This window comes from Bubalus bubalis, chromosome 10 (genome assembly GCF_019923935.1).
Source record: "Bubalus bubalis isolate 160015118507 breed Murrah chromosome 10, NDDB_SH_1, whole genome shotgun sequence".
In the NCBI taxonomy this organism is placed as follows: Eukaryota; Metazoa; Chordata; class Mammalia; order Artiodactyla; family Bovidae; genus Bubalus; species Bubalus bubalis.
Window position 1 is genome coordinate 13,069,047 of NC_059166.1, and position 14,458 is coordinate 13,083,504.

At 40.6% G+C, this 14,458-nt stretch overlaps 1 protein-coding gene and 1 non-coding gene across 4 annotated transcripts in view; both read left to right on the plus strand.

Moving 5' to 3' along the window:
* Window positions 1–14,458, plus strand: part of IPCEF1 (interaction protein for cytohesin exchange factors 1) — a 167,928-nt gene that overhangs the window by 33,324 nt on the left and 120,146 nt on the right. For all 3 annotated transcript variants that reach the window (XM_025294344.3, XM_025294347.3, XM_006074356.4), the window contains one exon: window positions 14,397–14,440. The gene's annotated coding sequence lies outside the window, so the exon portion shown is untranslated. The remainder of the gene's footprint in view (window positions 1–14,396; window positions 14,441–14,458) is intronic.
* Window positions 3–74, plus strand: TRNAC-ACA. The gene has a single exon. It is a non-coding gene; the product is annotated as a tRNA-Cys (tRNA).

Here is a 14,458-nt window from a genome sequence, read left to right on the forward strand (position 1 = left end):
CTTCCCTGGTGGCTCAGATGGTAAAGCATCTGCCTACAATGCGGGAGACCCAGGTTCGATCCCTGGGTTGGGAAGATCCTCTGGAGAAGGAAATGGCCACCCACTCCAGTACTCTTGCCTGGATAATCCCATGGACGGAGGAGTGTTGTAGGCTACAGTCCCTGGGGTCGCAACGAGTCGGACACGATTGAGCGACTTCACTTCACTTCAAGTGCCTGAGACCAGCTGGGCAAATTCACGGGAATTGTGTCACTTTGTCTTCACAAATGCCCCAGGTCCTAAATTATAATCACTTAAGAGATACAGAAATTGAGACTTGGTAAGAACAATGGTTTCCCCAAAGTCCCACACAGCTAGTTGGAAGCAGAAGCAGGAATTCAGTGTTTGTCCACAGACCTTCTACCACGTGGTGTGGTTACAACTAAATGAGACAAATTAAGTATGGGTGAAAGAGGAAGTGGAGAAAACTGAGTTTTGCTGCCTCTGTGAAAATACGTGTGTGACTCAGAGATTTCTGACAGCAGGACCCACAGTTTGTGCAGTCAAGGTCTGGAAATATTTCAGTTACTAGATGCAGGAGATTTTTTTTAACTCAATGACAGAGGCTTGCTATCAGCCAAAAGCTGTGATAAGCATTTCTTTGAGCTGGTATATAGATATACCTATGAGAACAAGGTGGCCTCTTTGAATGTTTGACACTGAAAACCAAGTAAGTATAGGTGAATCTCATTTATTTGAAAATTATCTATACCCCAAACTCATACATCCAGCATACAGCAGAAATCAGCAAACCAGTAAAACTGTGAATACTCAAATAGATATCATAAACAACAAATAATAAATTCCATGCACTATAGTTTTTATTCCATTCAAAATGACCTGAGGCCCTCAATTTTTTTCTTATTGCATATCTGCTTTCCAAATCTATTGGAACATAGAAGAAATTTTTCATTAGTACTATTGAAAACAGGGAGAAATAATGTCTGACATGAAAGAATTAGACAAAAATATTAAAAAAAATATAAAAAGCAGCTGTAAGAGTTCAGAGATCTCAGCATCAATTCAAATTATGGTCAAGGACCCTCAGGATCCTAGGAATTACCCTGTGTTGACTGAAAAAAAATGAACCCCCTAAAAATTGAGAATTATGTTTCATTCAGTGGACATTCTGAGGACTTCAAGCCCAGGGGACAGGACTCTCAGATCACTGTGAGGGGCTGCTCCTAAAGAGGCAAAGGGGGAGCCAGGATATATAGGAGTTTTTTTTACAACAAAAACTAGGTAATCAGAACATCAAAAGATTACTGTTAATGAAAGAAAACCAGGTATCTCAAGTTAATGAATTTAGTGCTTTTCCATGTGTGGGGAGATGCAGGAGTCTGGGCTCACTGAAATATTCCTTTGATGTGCACCTCAGCTATCTAGGGCCAGTATCCTGTGCTTTTTCATCCCGTGTGTCCTCAGGGTGCACCACTGGGGGCAGCTGTAGCAGTTGACTGCTGCAAGTCAGGCATCCTGTTTCCATGCCGAGTTTCCTCATAGCCCCCTATAGGGGAGGCAGCAATGGGATGGCTTGGTGGCTGCAGCATCCTTTGTTTACTGACAGGGCAGGGGCATTGTTAATTCACACCTTGTAATATGCCCATGCAAGAAAGCAGATTTTTTAAAAAATTTAATTAATTTTTTAATTGACAGATATTGTTTTACAGAATTTTGTTATTTTCTGTTAAACATCAACCTGAATCAGCCATAGGTGTACATATGTCCCCTCCCTCTTGAACTTCCCTCTCATCTCCCTCCCCATCCCACCTCTCTAGATTGTTACAGAGCCCCTGTTTGAGTTCCTGAGTCATACAGCAAATTCCCGTTGGCTATCTGTTTTACATATTGTAATGTAAGTTTCCATATTACTCTCTCCATACCCCTCACCCTCTCCTCCCTTCTCCCCATGTTCATAAGTCTGTTCTCATGTCTGTTTCTCCATTGCTGCCCTGTAAATAAATTAATCAGTGCCATCTTTCTAGATTCCATATATATGCGTTTGTATATGATATTTATCTTTCTCTCTCTGACTTACTGCACTCTGTGTAATAGGCTCTAGGTTCATCCACCTCATTAGAACTGACTACTGGCTGAATAGCATTCCATTGTATATATGTACCACAGCTTCTTTATCCATTCCTCTGTTGATGGACATCTAGGTTGCTTCCATGTTCTAGTTATTGTAAATAGTGCTGCAATGAACACTGGGGTACGTGTGTCATTTTCAAGTTTGGCTTCCTCAGGATATACGCCTAGTAGTGGGTCATATGGTGGTTTTATTCCTAGTTTTTTAAGGAATCTCCATACCATCTTCTATAGTAGCTGTATCAATTTACATTCCCACCAGCAATGCAAGAGGGTTCCCTTTTCTCCACACCCTCTCCAGCATTTATTGTTTGTAGACTTTTTGATGATGGCCATTGTGACTGGTGTGAGGTGGTATCTCATTGTAGTTTTCATTTGCATTTCTCTAATAATGAGCGACGTTGAGCATCTTTTCATGTTTGTTCGCCATCTGTATGTCTTCTTTGGAGAAATGCTTTTTAGGTCTTTTTCCCACTTTTTGACTGGGTTGTTTGTTTTTCTGATATTGAGTTGTATGAGTGGCTGGTATAATTTGAAATTTAATTCTTTGTCAGCTGTTTCCTTTGCTATTATTTTCTCCCATTCTGAGGGCTGTCTTTTCACCTTGTTTGTAGTTCCCTTTGCTGTGCAAAAGCTTTTAAGTTTAATTAGGTTGACTTGTTTATTTTTGTTTTTATTTCCATTACTCTTAGGAATTGGGTCATAGAGGATCTTGCTTTGATTTATATCATTGAGTGTTCTGCCTATGTTTTCCTCTAAGAGTTTTATAGTTTCTGGTCTTACATTTAGGTCTTTAATCGATAATGAGTGTATGGCATTAAGGAAGTGTTATAATTTCACTAGTTTACATGAATTTAGCTGTTTAGTTTCCTCAGCACCACTTACTGAAGAGCTGTTTTTGCCCCATCATATATTCTTGCCTCCTTTGTCAAAAATAAGGTACCCATAGGTGCATGGGTTTATCTCTGGGCTTTCTATCTTGTTCCATTGGTCTATATTTCTGTTTTTGTGCCAGTACCATACTGTCTTGATGACGGTAGCTTTGTAGTATAGTCTGAAGTCAGGAAGCTTGATTCCACCAGCTCCATTCTTCTTTCTCAGGACTGAAGAAAGTAGATATTTTTAATGTTGACTCAGAGTCATTAATAGAAGATTAAACTACAGGCTACTTTTCTAAATACATAAGAGATATATAGTGTATTCATAATACATTCAGTTGTGTAAAATAACTAACATGAAAAAAAGTGTCATTGCTTAAAAGGTAAGAAATCAGCCATCTGAAAACTTACTAGTTATGCAAAGTAATGTATACTGAGCAGAGATGGTGCCTTATCATTTAACTATGAACTTTGATTTCCAGCTACAACTTTTGCTGGCAGAGGGGCAGGTGGCCCAGTGCTAATAACCTCCTGTTGGCCTGAATGAGAGAGAAAGAGACTGAGAGGATAAACTCCACCTTGGCAGGGACACACCATGCTGCCTCATTCCTGCTTCTCGCTGTAGTTACCACGTGGAGTAGTGGCTGCTGCTGCTGCTGCTAAGTTGCTTCAGTCGTGTCCAACTCTGTACGACTCCATAGATGGCAGCCCACCAGGCTCCTCTGTCCCTGGGATTCTCCAGGCAAGAATACTGAAGTGGGTTGCCATTTCCTTCTCCAGTGCATGCATGCATGCATGCATGCTAAGTGGCTTTAGTTGTATCCAGCTCTGTGTGATCCCATGGAAAGCAGTCCACCAGGCTCCTCTGTCCACGGCGGGTGAGAGTAAATATCCCCAGTCTTTAGTCCCTCTTCTGATCTTCCACCAAAGAAATTGGAAAGTAGGAACAAAGCCCCTTGCCCATGGCCTCTATGGAGTGCTGTTACCACATGTATACTGTTCCCCCAACACACTCATACAATGTCACAGCAGTAACTAATTTTCAATTGTGTATTGAGTAATCATATTGACAGCCTTTTGTTTTAGTTCCTTATTCTTGTCCTACTCTAGTTGTGCTAAAAGTACCAAAGTATCTGATAAAAATTCAAAAGAAGGCTGACTCACAAGGAAAAAATAAATAAAAGGGAGGGGCTTATATAATTTGCAAAGTGTATAATGAGTCTTCACACAGTACTGATTCTTAAGAGATGTTTTAAATGTCAATTTTTTCTCTCTTTGTCAGAGAAATGCTGACCCAAAGTTTCACAAAGCTGTTAAATGTCTTTTCAGAAGTTATAAGTACAGACTTAAGAAATGGATTTATTATGTCAGGGCTGATGGTGACCTTTAATGTCAAAGTGTCTGTGAAACTCATGCAGCTTCTAATATTCCCTTTTATTTAAAAGAAGATGCCTTAGTTCTCCAATTAAGAGAAACCACTATTTCCTAGGCATATTATAGCTCTCAGTAAATATTTGCAAACACTTTGTAAAATGCTGCCTAAACAATTTGTGTGTATCAGACTTTTGACTTCTTCTATGCCCTGGACACCCTTGGCAGTTGGAAGAAGCCTATGGACCCTTTACCTGGGATATTCTGGGTGGCACAGTGGTAAAGTATTTTGGGCTTCCCCAGTGGCTCAGATGGTAAAGAATCCTCCTGCAATGTGGGAGACCTGGGTTCTATCCCTGGGTTGGGAAGATCCCCTGGAGAAAGGAAGGGCTACTCACTCCAGTATTCTGGCCTGGAAGATTCCATGGACAGAGGACCCTGGCAGGCTACAGTCCATGGAGTTGCAAAGAGTCAGACATTAGTGAGCATCTTTCACACTTCACACACGGACCCTTATTCAGAATAATGGTTTTAAATGCATAAGACAAAATACAAAGGATTACAAAGAAACCAGATATGTAAAAATATAATAATAAAAATGTGTGATATAGTAATATGTGCGCTTCTATATTAATGCATTAAATAACAATCCAGCAGCAAGTCTGGTGACATTTGAATGGTGGTGAGGAGCATAAGTGATATTTCGAGAGAGCTGCAATAACAAAGCTGGGACAAGAACACCTGTGGTTTCTATGGGAAACAAAATCACAGACCCTGATAATACTTCTGTGGTTTGTTGTCAGTGTTTATATTTGAAGGAACTGTTAAATTTCAGTTAGAATTCAGTGAAACTGAAGGTATGTTTTCCCCATTTGTGTGTATAGAATCCCAGCGTTCTGTTCACAGGATCCATGAGCCTCAAACTAAGGGCCCTTAGAAGAGGAAAATCATTCTCATGGAATTATGAGCATGGTTGAGATAGTTTCTTCAAAGAAATGTTTGCATATAATTTCCAAAGCAGTTATGAACATTTCTATTTTTAATTTTAAAATGGAAATGTCATTCATTTATATTCTTTTTTTTGGTTTATTTTGTTTTTAATCTTATTTATTTATTTTTGGCTGTGCTGGGTCTTTGTTGGTGCGTGAGGGCTTTCTCTAGTTGCAGCGAGTGGGGGGTTTAACCTCTAATTGTATTCCATGTGCTTCTCATTGTGGAGGTTTCTCTTGTCACAGAGCACAGGCCCTAGAGCGTGCAGGCTTCGGTAGTTGTGGCTTTGGGCTCTAGAGCACAGGCTCAGTAGTTGTGCCATACGGGCTCAGTTGCCCCACAGCATGTGAAACCTCCCTGACCAGGAAAGATTCTTCCCTGATCCAACCTGTGTCCTCTGCATTGGCAGCTGGATTCTTAACCACTGGATCACCAGGGAAGCCCTCATTTATATTCTCACTTATAATCTGACTTGTTTTTGAAACCATTTGAGGCAACTTGAAGAGATTCATACAGCAAACTATAATAAAATGGCAAGTTAGTGGATGAGAAAAAGGAAAATATTGATATGAAATGTAAATGGTGTCTTGAAGTAAAGTTAATAAACAAAGTGTATGTGGGAAGGTTCTAGACCTTTACAAGAGTACAATGGCAAATGTGATTCTTAGTTTAACCTTCAAAGTAAAGGGTAAGAAGCAATTAGCTATAGATTCATGATCACATCTCCTGAGATGCCCGGCTCTCTCTCTACTAACACTAGAGAACAATTTTCTGTAAGCTTTGCCTCATACTCACTGTCTTAGCTTGAGCTGCTATAGCAAAATACCTTAGACTGGGTGGCTTAAATGACAGACACATATTCCTCACAGTTCTGAAGGCTCACAAGTTCCATGTCAAGGTGACAGCTTGGCTGGGCTCCGGTGCAGACTCTCTTCCTGGCTTGCAGACGGCCGCCTTCTTGATGTGTCCTTGCAGGGTGGAAAGAGAGTGATTGCTCTCTTTTACGTTCTTTTCTAAGGGCACTAATCCCATCATGAGGTTTCCATCCTTATGAGCTCTGAAAGGCCCATCTACAATTAACCTTCACACTGGAGGTTATACTTCAACATCTGAATTTGGGGGCAGGGGGACATGATTCAGTTCATAGCAACAATACACTGGGGAATGAAATTAATGGTACATTTGAAAACTTCCTTTGTTTTATTGGGCTATGTCTTATAATTTCTCATGTAAACCAATGACATGTTTCCACTGGCCCAGCTTACTTTAGTAATGGATTTTAAACTTTCTAGTGTAAATTTTTAAAAACATTTTGAAGGTATAAAGTATTGTTATTTATTTTTACTTATTTATTTTTGGTATTACCTCCTTGGTGGCACTTGAAATGTAGATTAGTGATTATTAACTTTCATGTGTCATAGACCAGTTTGAGACTCTGATGAAAGCTGTAAATTCAGACACACATTAAATTCTGTATACAATTTCAGGGAATCACAGACCTCCTGAAGTCTCAGCACTCTCAGAGTAAATGACTCTGTAATATAGAGTAATAGATAGGCCTTTAGACATATTATATAAATATTGTTTACTGTAACTGAGCATTTGACATGGATTGAGAACCAGCCAGTTGGATTTAATGCTCTTGGCAAGCATGGGAATGCAGTTATTCCATGCTGCAGATTAAACAAATGCTTCAATAACTTGGAGAACAGGAAAGCTGCAGGCACATTTAACAAAATACAATGCTAATATTTCAAGGTTGGAGGGATGTCTGTGTGAGCCAGACCCAAGTCTTGCGCCCAAGATTCTCAAGGTCCTTGGAGAACATCACAGATCTCCGGCTACCACCATTTCATGGTCCCAGGAGAGGATGACCCAAACATGGACATAATCCTCAACTCCCTCTTCAACCCCTTCCCCCCATCATTACCACTGCTCAACTGAGACCAGGCTGTAATATGAGAAATTGGAGCTAAAGAAGGTACAAATATAATACAGACTTACAAAGAAAAAGCTCTAAGAAACTCGGTATTGAAAAAACATGTTAGAAATGACAATAAATTTCACATTTTAAAAAGCTGACAAAATACCAGAAACAGCACATTAGTCAGAAAATTAAGGTCATTTAAAAGCTAACTGCCTGACAGATCTCTGAAACACTTTGCCCCTACATGTTTAGGTGTGTGTTCTTTGGTGGCCTCATCACACGATAGTGATCTTAGAGTCATTTTTCTCTAGATAGCATAGAAAGATAATCCAGTCTGTCTGGCATAAGCTGATTGGAATTGTTTTCATTTTTACTGATTGTTCAAAAAAAAAACTTTTGGGCTTCACAGCTTATTGCTGATAATGTAAAATTTTAGGGTTTCTCTCTCCTGTTTCGTTCGACCGTGAGCTTTAAAATTTGAAAGGATTTTCCCCAAACTTGCTTCAGGTTTATTTGAAACCCTGTTTCCCTTCACTTGTCATAGACACAGAGAGACACAGAGAGACCTATTTACACTATGATATGATCTCTGGTCCTGAGCCATCCTATGACTGTGCCAGGTGAGTCGGCCAGTGGAAAATAGAGTATTACTGGAAGTTATTACCACATTGAACAGCTGGCGGTAACCTAATTGTACAAAGAGAGTGCAAGCAACATATATATTCCAGCAACAACAAAACAAGTATATCGCTCTCTGTATGCCTGCTCTCTGAACTCATAAGTCGCAGCTCAACCTCATGAGAGTTTTTTGCTCTTCTCTCTCCCAGGCAGCTCAGGGGTAAAGAATTCGCCCTGCAGTGCATGAAACGCAGGTTCAATCTCTGGGTCAGGAAGATCCTCTGGAGAAGGAAATGGCTACCTGCTCCAGTATTCTTGCCTGAGAAATCCCATGGACCTGGCAGGCTACATACAGTCTATAGGGTCACAAAGAGTCGGACATGATTCTGAACTAAACAGTGAACAGCTCTCCGCCTACTCCAATGGCTGCCGATATATGGCTGTGGCCATTTTTGTAACACCTCCATAGAACCTTCTAGTAAGTATCCTTAGGGTTCAGGCTCAAGACAGCCAAGACAGAAAGAAGAGGAAAATTTTTCTTGTCCTGATGATGTTGGTTAACCTTAATAGGAATTGCTCATTTTCTATCGAAAGGAGAAGAGATGTTCTTCACTCTTTACAGAAAGGTTGCTCTCCATTTCCTTTGCTTTCTTTGGGCTTGCATCATTTTTTTTTTTTTCAGTTGAATTAACTGGGTACAGTCAGTTTCTTGTATGAACAAATTAAAATGTCCCCTTTATTGGAGATGATATAATTGACTATAATAACTCATGAAATGTTTGGGAAGTTAGAGTTAAGCTGTTGGCCTAAATTCAGTTTGTTATTAAGGTGTTCTAATAACAATTAGAACAAACCAATTCTAAAAAGACATTTGGGGGGCAGTTTAAGAGATTGTTAAATCAAAGTGGTGTGTATGTGAAATATCATCATCGTATGTTTTCTAATATGTCCTCAACGTTTTTTCTAAGAAAATTTTTCTATATTTTCCATAGTTCTCTAACACAGAACCAGTTGATCCTGAATCTGATGTTTTTCAGTGAATTTTGAGAGAAACAATCTTTGCTTTCTGTCATTATGTAGCTTTCCCCCTCAAAGAACGCAGAAATGTTAAACAATGAATACTTGATATGGCATCAATCATTGAACCTTATAAGTTATTGGTCTTGTTCTCAAAAGCACTTCTGTGCTTTATGTGCTGGTTTCAAACGTTGAAAATGTCCATGTGGACTTTTACATTGTTCTGCACCCTAGGACCTCCTGCTCAAAAACCAAGATAAGAAAAGAATGCTCTTCAGAGCATTACGGCTCATTAGGGTGCTGTCCAAAATCTCATACATGCCTGATAAAGTTAGTGGAATGTCAGGGCCTCTGCTGTGATTAAAGGATCTAAATGTGACTCGTCAAGTAGCTCAAATATTAGCTCTAATCCCCGTTTGCACAGAGCTCTGAGTTGAGGCTTTGTAGACACAAAGCTGTATGTATAGAATATCCCTTGTTACAGTCCAAATTTTCCAAATGAATAGAAGAAAATGGAGCAGGAATACACAACAAGTTAAATGAGGTATCTCTGGAGTTGGGCTCATGGATGATTTTTGTTTTCTTTTGTTAATGTTTTTCTTTTGCATTTTAAATTTAAAACAATGCAAATATATATGTTTTACTATCAAAAACATAAAAAGTGGAATTGATGCTGTGCTTATTGGCAGAGCCATCTTGGAACAAGGACATGGTGGACAAAGGTCCTGAAGACACTTTGTTCCTTCAAACACTCAATAATAGGTATCATGTCAGACATGTCCATCAACTTCAGGTTTAAAAATTTGCTCGTGGTTGTTGTTGTTGTTTAGTCACTAGGTTGTGGTCTGACTCTTTTGCGACCCCGTAGACTGTAGCCCACCAGGCTCCTCTGTCCATGGGATTTCCCAGGCAGAAATACTGAAAAAAAATGGGTTACCATTTCTTTCTCCAGGGGATCTTCCCGACCAGGGATGGAATCCTCATCTACTGCATTGGCAGGTGGGTTCTTTACCACTGAACCACCGGGGAAGCCCATGCTCTTGGGTAGGCATGCATGCCTAGTCATTTCAGTCGCGTCTGACTCTGTGTGACCCTATGAACTGTAGCCCACCAGGTTTCTCTGTCCATGGGATTCTCCAGGCAAGAATACTGGAGTGGGTTGTCATGCCCTCCTCCAGGGGATCTTCCCCTCCCACCATTGCAGTTGGATTCTTTAGGGCTGAGCCACTGGGGAAGTCCATGCTATTGGTCGGGGTGGTGAATCAGGAGCCTACTCTTGCAAGAAGAGCCAAGCAATTAGAAATGTAGTGACTTTAGACCAACAGAAAAGAGAAGGGGAAAGCTTCTTGTATAACTGGCATTTAGCATTTGCATCTCATTCATCCACCCTCGGTCCCACCATCAGGAGGTGAGTGGGGGAGGGTGTAGGTGGGAAGGTCCCGATAGCCTCTCCTACTTTAATGTTCCTTCATCTTTACTGTAAACCACTAATGCTGACATTCATGAACCAGCACTTAATGCAGAATACCCGTTGTGTTCAGGGAGAGGTACAGAAGGGGAGTCTTCCTAGGTCAGGAAGTTGACATAAGTGAATTTGTGCTCATGTGAGTTTCTAGGGTATGTGTTGGAACTTTGGTGTTAGTGGTAAAGAACCTGCCTGCCAATGCAGGAGACAATAAAGACGGGGTTCAATCTTTGGGTTGGGAAGATCCCCTGGAGAAGGGCATGGCCAGCTACTCTAGTATTCTTGCCTGGAGAATCCCATGGACAGAGGAGCCTGGTGGGCTACAGTCCATAAGGTCATACAGAGTCGGACGCAACTGAAGCAACTTAGCACGCACGCATGCATCTTGGAACTTAAGGGAGGGCAGACACAGGTAAAAGGTGTGATTTCAGCCTCTGGGAGGAGCAGAATAGGGAATGGTAAAGCTGAGAAGTGACTTTTGTGTTTCGTGTTTGTCTGTCTTCTTTAAATCCTCTTCTGTGGCAGCTTCTTTCCCTGACCTCTCATGCCTGGCCCCCTGCTGCCCTCTGGCTGGTCCAAGACCTACAATAACTCATTGTCCAAATCGCTCTCTTCCCCTTTCTTTTCTTTCTCCCTGTGCTTCCTTTCATTCTCATCAAGTGCACCCTGAGTGCACAGCATATCAAAGCCCAGAAAAGTCTGAAAGTCATGAACTTTACTTCCTTCATGGAACACAGTCTCTTGAACCACATCAGGATGAGAGTTGGCCAATACAAGTGGCAAAGTTATGCTGCAGCCAACCAACTGCTAATGTACGTGTGCAAGTCATAGCAGGGTCACTCCTGGCTGGCAGAGAGCATCTGGTGAACAGCTGAGCAGCTTCAAAAAGGACTCAGAGGCATGTCCAGGTGCAGTGCATGGGGTCCAAGAGCCCTGGGAAAGAGGGGCTGAACTTATCTGCAGTTTTGGTTTAGACATGGCAGACTCGAATGATGGATAGAAAGCTTCCAAAAGCAGCTAGACTAGAGGGAGCCCACAGCCTCTCCTACTTTAATGCCCTTTGTCTTCACTCTAAACCACTGCTGCTGATATTCACAAGCCAGCATTTTATATAGAATATGTACTTTGGTCAGGGAGAGGTACAGAAGGTGAGTTTTTCTAGGTGCAGGAAGTGGACACAAATGAATCTGTACTCATGGGCATTTCTAAGGAGTGTAATGGAGCTTTACGGAGAGAGAGCCCTGGGTGCCTGGAAAAAGCTGAGATGAGGGAAGTTTGGCCTCATGAGAGGAGGTAGGGTTGTGGATGCAGAGGTCACTGACCTGGATCCTTCCTGTTCTCTACACCTCCCCACACAATCCCTCTTCCAGGGTATCTGGGTTCTGGAGAGAGAAACACAGTCAACAGAAAGTGTGTGTCTGTATGGAGAGCCCTCATCAAAGTACTGATTAAAAACAGACATGTGGGGGATTTGTTAGGGGTTCAGGGTAGCACAGGGAGCTACCTGTGAGCATTGGGGTGGCAGCTGTCCACAGAGAAGTGGAAGCCAGCCAGCCAGAGCTGCACATTTCAGGACATTCGTCTTCATTTGTAAAATGGGAATAAAAACAGCATCAACTTTACAGAGTTGTTGTGAAAACTACATGATGAATTCACATACAGCACCTAGCATAAACACAAATGAAATAATAATCAGGGCTTAATAAACGTGGGCTATTATGATTTTCAGGCTTCCCAGGTGGTGCTAGTGGTAAAGAACCTGCCTGCCAATGCAGGAAATGTAAGAGATATGGGTTTGATCCCTGGATCGGGAAGATCCCCTGGAGGAGGGCATGGCAACCCACTCTAGTATTCTTGCCTGGAGAATCCATGGACAGAGGAGCCTGACTGGCTACAGCCTATAGGGTTGCAAAGAGTCGGACGTGACTGAAGCGACTCAGCACACATGGACACTGTGATTTTCATTGTTGTTTCGTTCTTTTTGTGAGATGCCTTCTCTCTGCTTATCTTCTACTTATTTTCAAGTGATTGCACAGCATTGATTTTATTTGGTACAATAAAATGGATTTTGGCCATGTTTTTGTTTTTAATCAGAGAAATTACTTCTTGGGATGTCATAGAAAAGGGTTAGATTAATCCTTAAGTAGATAAAATTTGAGCAAAATTTGTTTAAATGATTGTGGCATCTCCAGTTTGAATTTTTACTGAATAAAAATGTTAGGCACTAATGTCATTTTCTTTTTGCTCTAAGAAGATTGTGAGAATAACTAATAACATTTGGTAGAGGTTAATATAGTATTGAAAGCAGTCATTTGAACAGTTTTGAACTCATTTTCAAAGACATAATTGTAATAATTTTCAATAGACATCAGTCCTTATTTCTTAGGAAATGACAATGATTAAATTAACTGCAGACAGCTTCTCTTATTGTTGTTTGAAGACAATGGGAGTCTGTTGAGAATTGGTGGGGGGAAAATGAATGGTACATGTTCTATTAAAGACTTCACTGCTGAAACATTTTTCATCCACTCTTTCTGTCTGGCTGTAGTTTATATACTCAAGGCATGGTCTTCAAATGCAGCTTTCTTTACTGTATTTGACCTACATAATGAATTCAAATGAAGGATAAGAATAATGCTTTCCCTAAGGCTAAGATATAAGTTTTTCTTGGAGGGGGTGAATGATATGCCAACTCAGAAAGAAAATGATGCTACATTTGCAGCATTCTGTGGAAGTTGAAAGGAGAATTTTGTTCCTTCTTTGGGTATTTTCAGGATTCTGTCTCTGCTTCCTTACGACACAGAGCACTGGACAAGGGTGAAATATCGCACTCATTATTCAGGCATTTGAAATTACTCTTTTCTTTTGAAATGAGATATTCAAAGCATTGAGTGTCAGAGAAATTGTGCCTGGGTGGAAGACTAAATGGATCTTAATCTGTCCTCTCAGTGTGAGGCTTTCTGGAGGTGGTGAAGTGGTTTTAACCACTGGAAAATAGCACCCAATGTCTTTAAGATCTTCCTAAACTCAAAGTGATTTCGTCAGTACATCTGAGTCCAAATACCACCCAGATAAGCATCTGCAGTCACATTTACCTAGACATGGGTAGTATTACTTTTAAAATTTCAGTATTACTATAAAACTTGTCTGGCTTTTACGCCCATGAGTGCTCTTGATGGGAAAACCTGTTTGTGCTCTTTCTGGCTGGAATGTCTACTTAGAGATTCATTCTTCTGGCTCTGAGCAAGTAATATGCACTGATACCCCAACTTTTCTTGAGTTGGCCTTCAACCAAACAATACCAGGATTGTGAGGTCCAAGAGTAGAAAGAAAAATTTTACAACCAGTTTAATATACCAGTTCTAAGAAGTTCTTGTACAAATGCTGATTACCACAGCTGAAACACTGCTGTTTTCTCTGCTTTGAAAAGCAGAAGGAAGTGACATGAAGTCTTGTTGTGGGGAGGAAGATGGCTGGTTTACTGCTAGGTGCACTAAATACAAACAAGAACAGAAGCCAGTGACTTGGCATTCGGTACAGCTAACATTCATCTACTTTACATTGCTTCTGGTGAGCTGTTATAATTTCAAATCATTGCACTTGGAAAATATTTAGATAAAACATAACATTACATTACCTTGCAGTTTAAAATAACAAAACTAGAAATTTAGGCCACAAAGTGTGAGCAGCGTGCAGTGCAGGCTGTAGAAGAGGAAAAAAGGATGTCTGGTTGTGTTTGATATGAAAATAGAGGACTCTTTACTGTAGTGATGGACTAGATATTACTTATATGTGGAGTATAAAATATGATACAAATAAACTTACTTACAAATCAGAAATAATCTCACAGACATAGAAAACCAAGCTATGGTTGTCCTTAGGATTAAAAAGTTGCTATTTTGTTGCCTTTTCTTGGGGTTGATGTGGTAGGACTTTGACCTCCTCCCATGCAGTTGTCCTGGCAGAAATCTGATGACCACTTTCTTGTCTTTTTCTTGTACAGATCTGAGTCAACGGAACTGGAACAAGGACCCTCATAGCTTTTTGGTATGTAATTGAGAACTC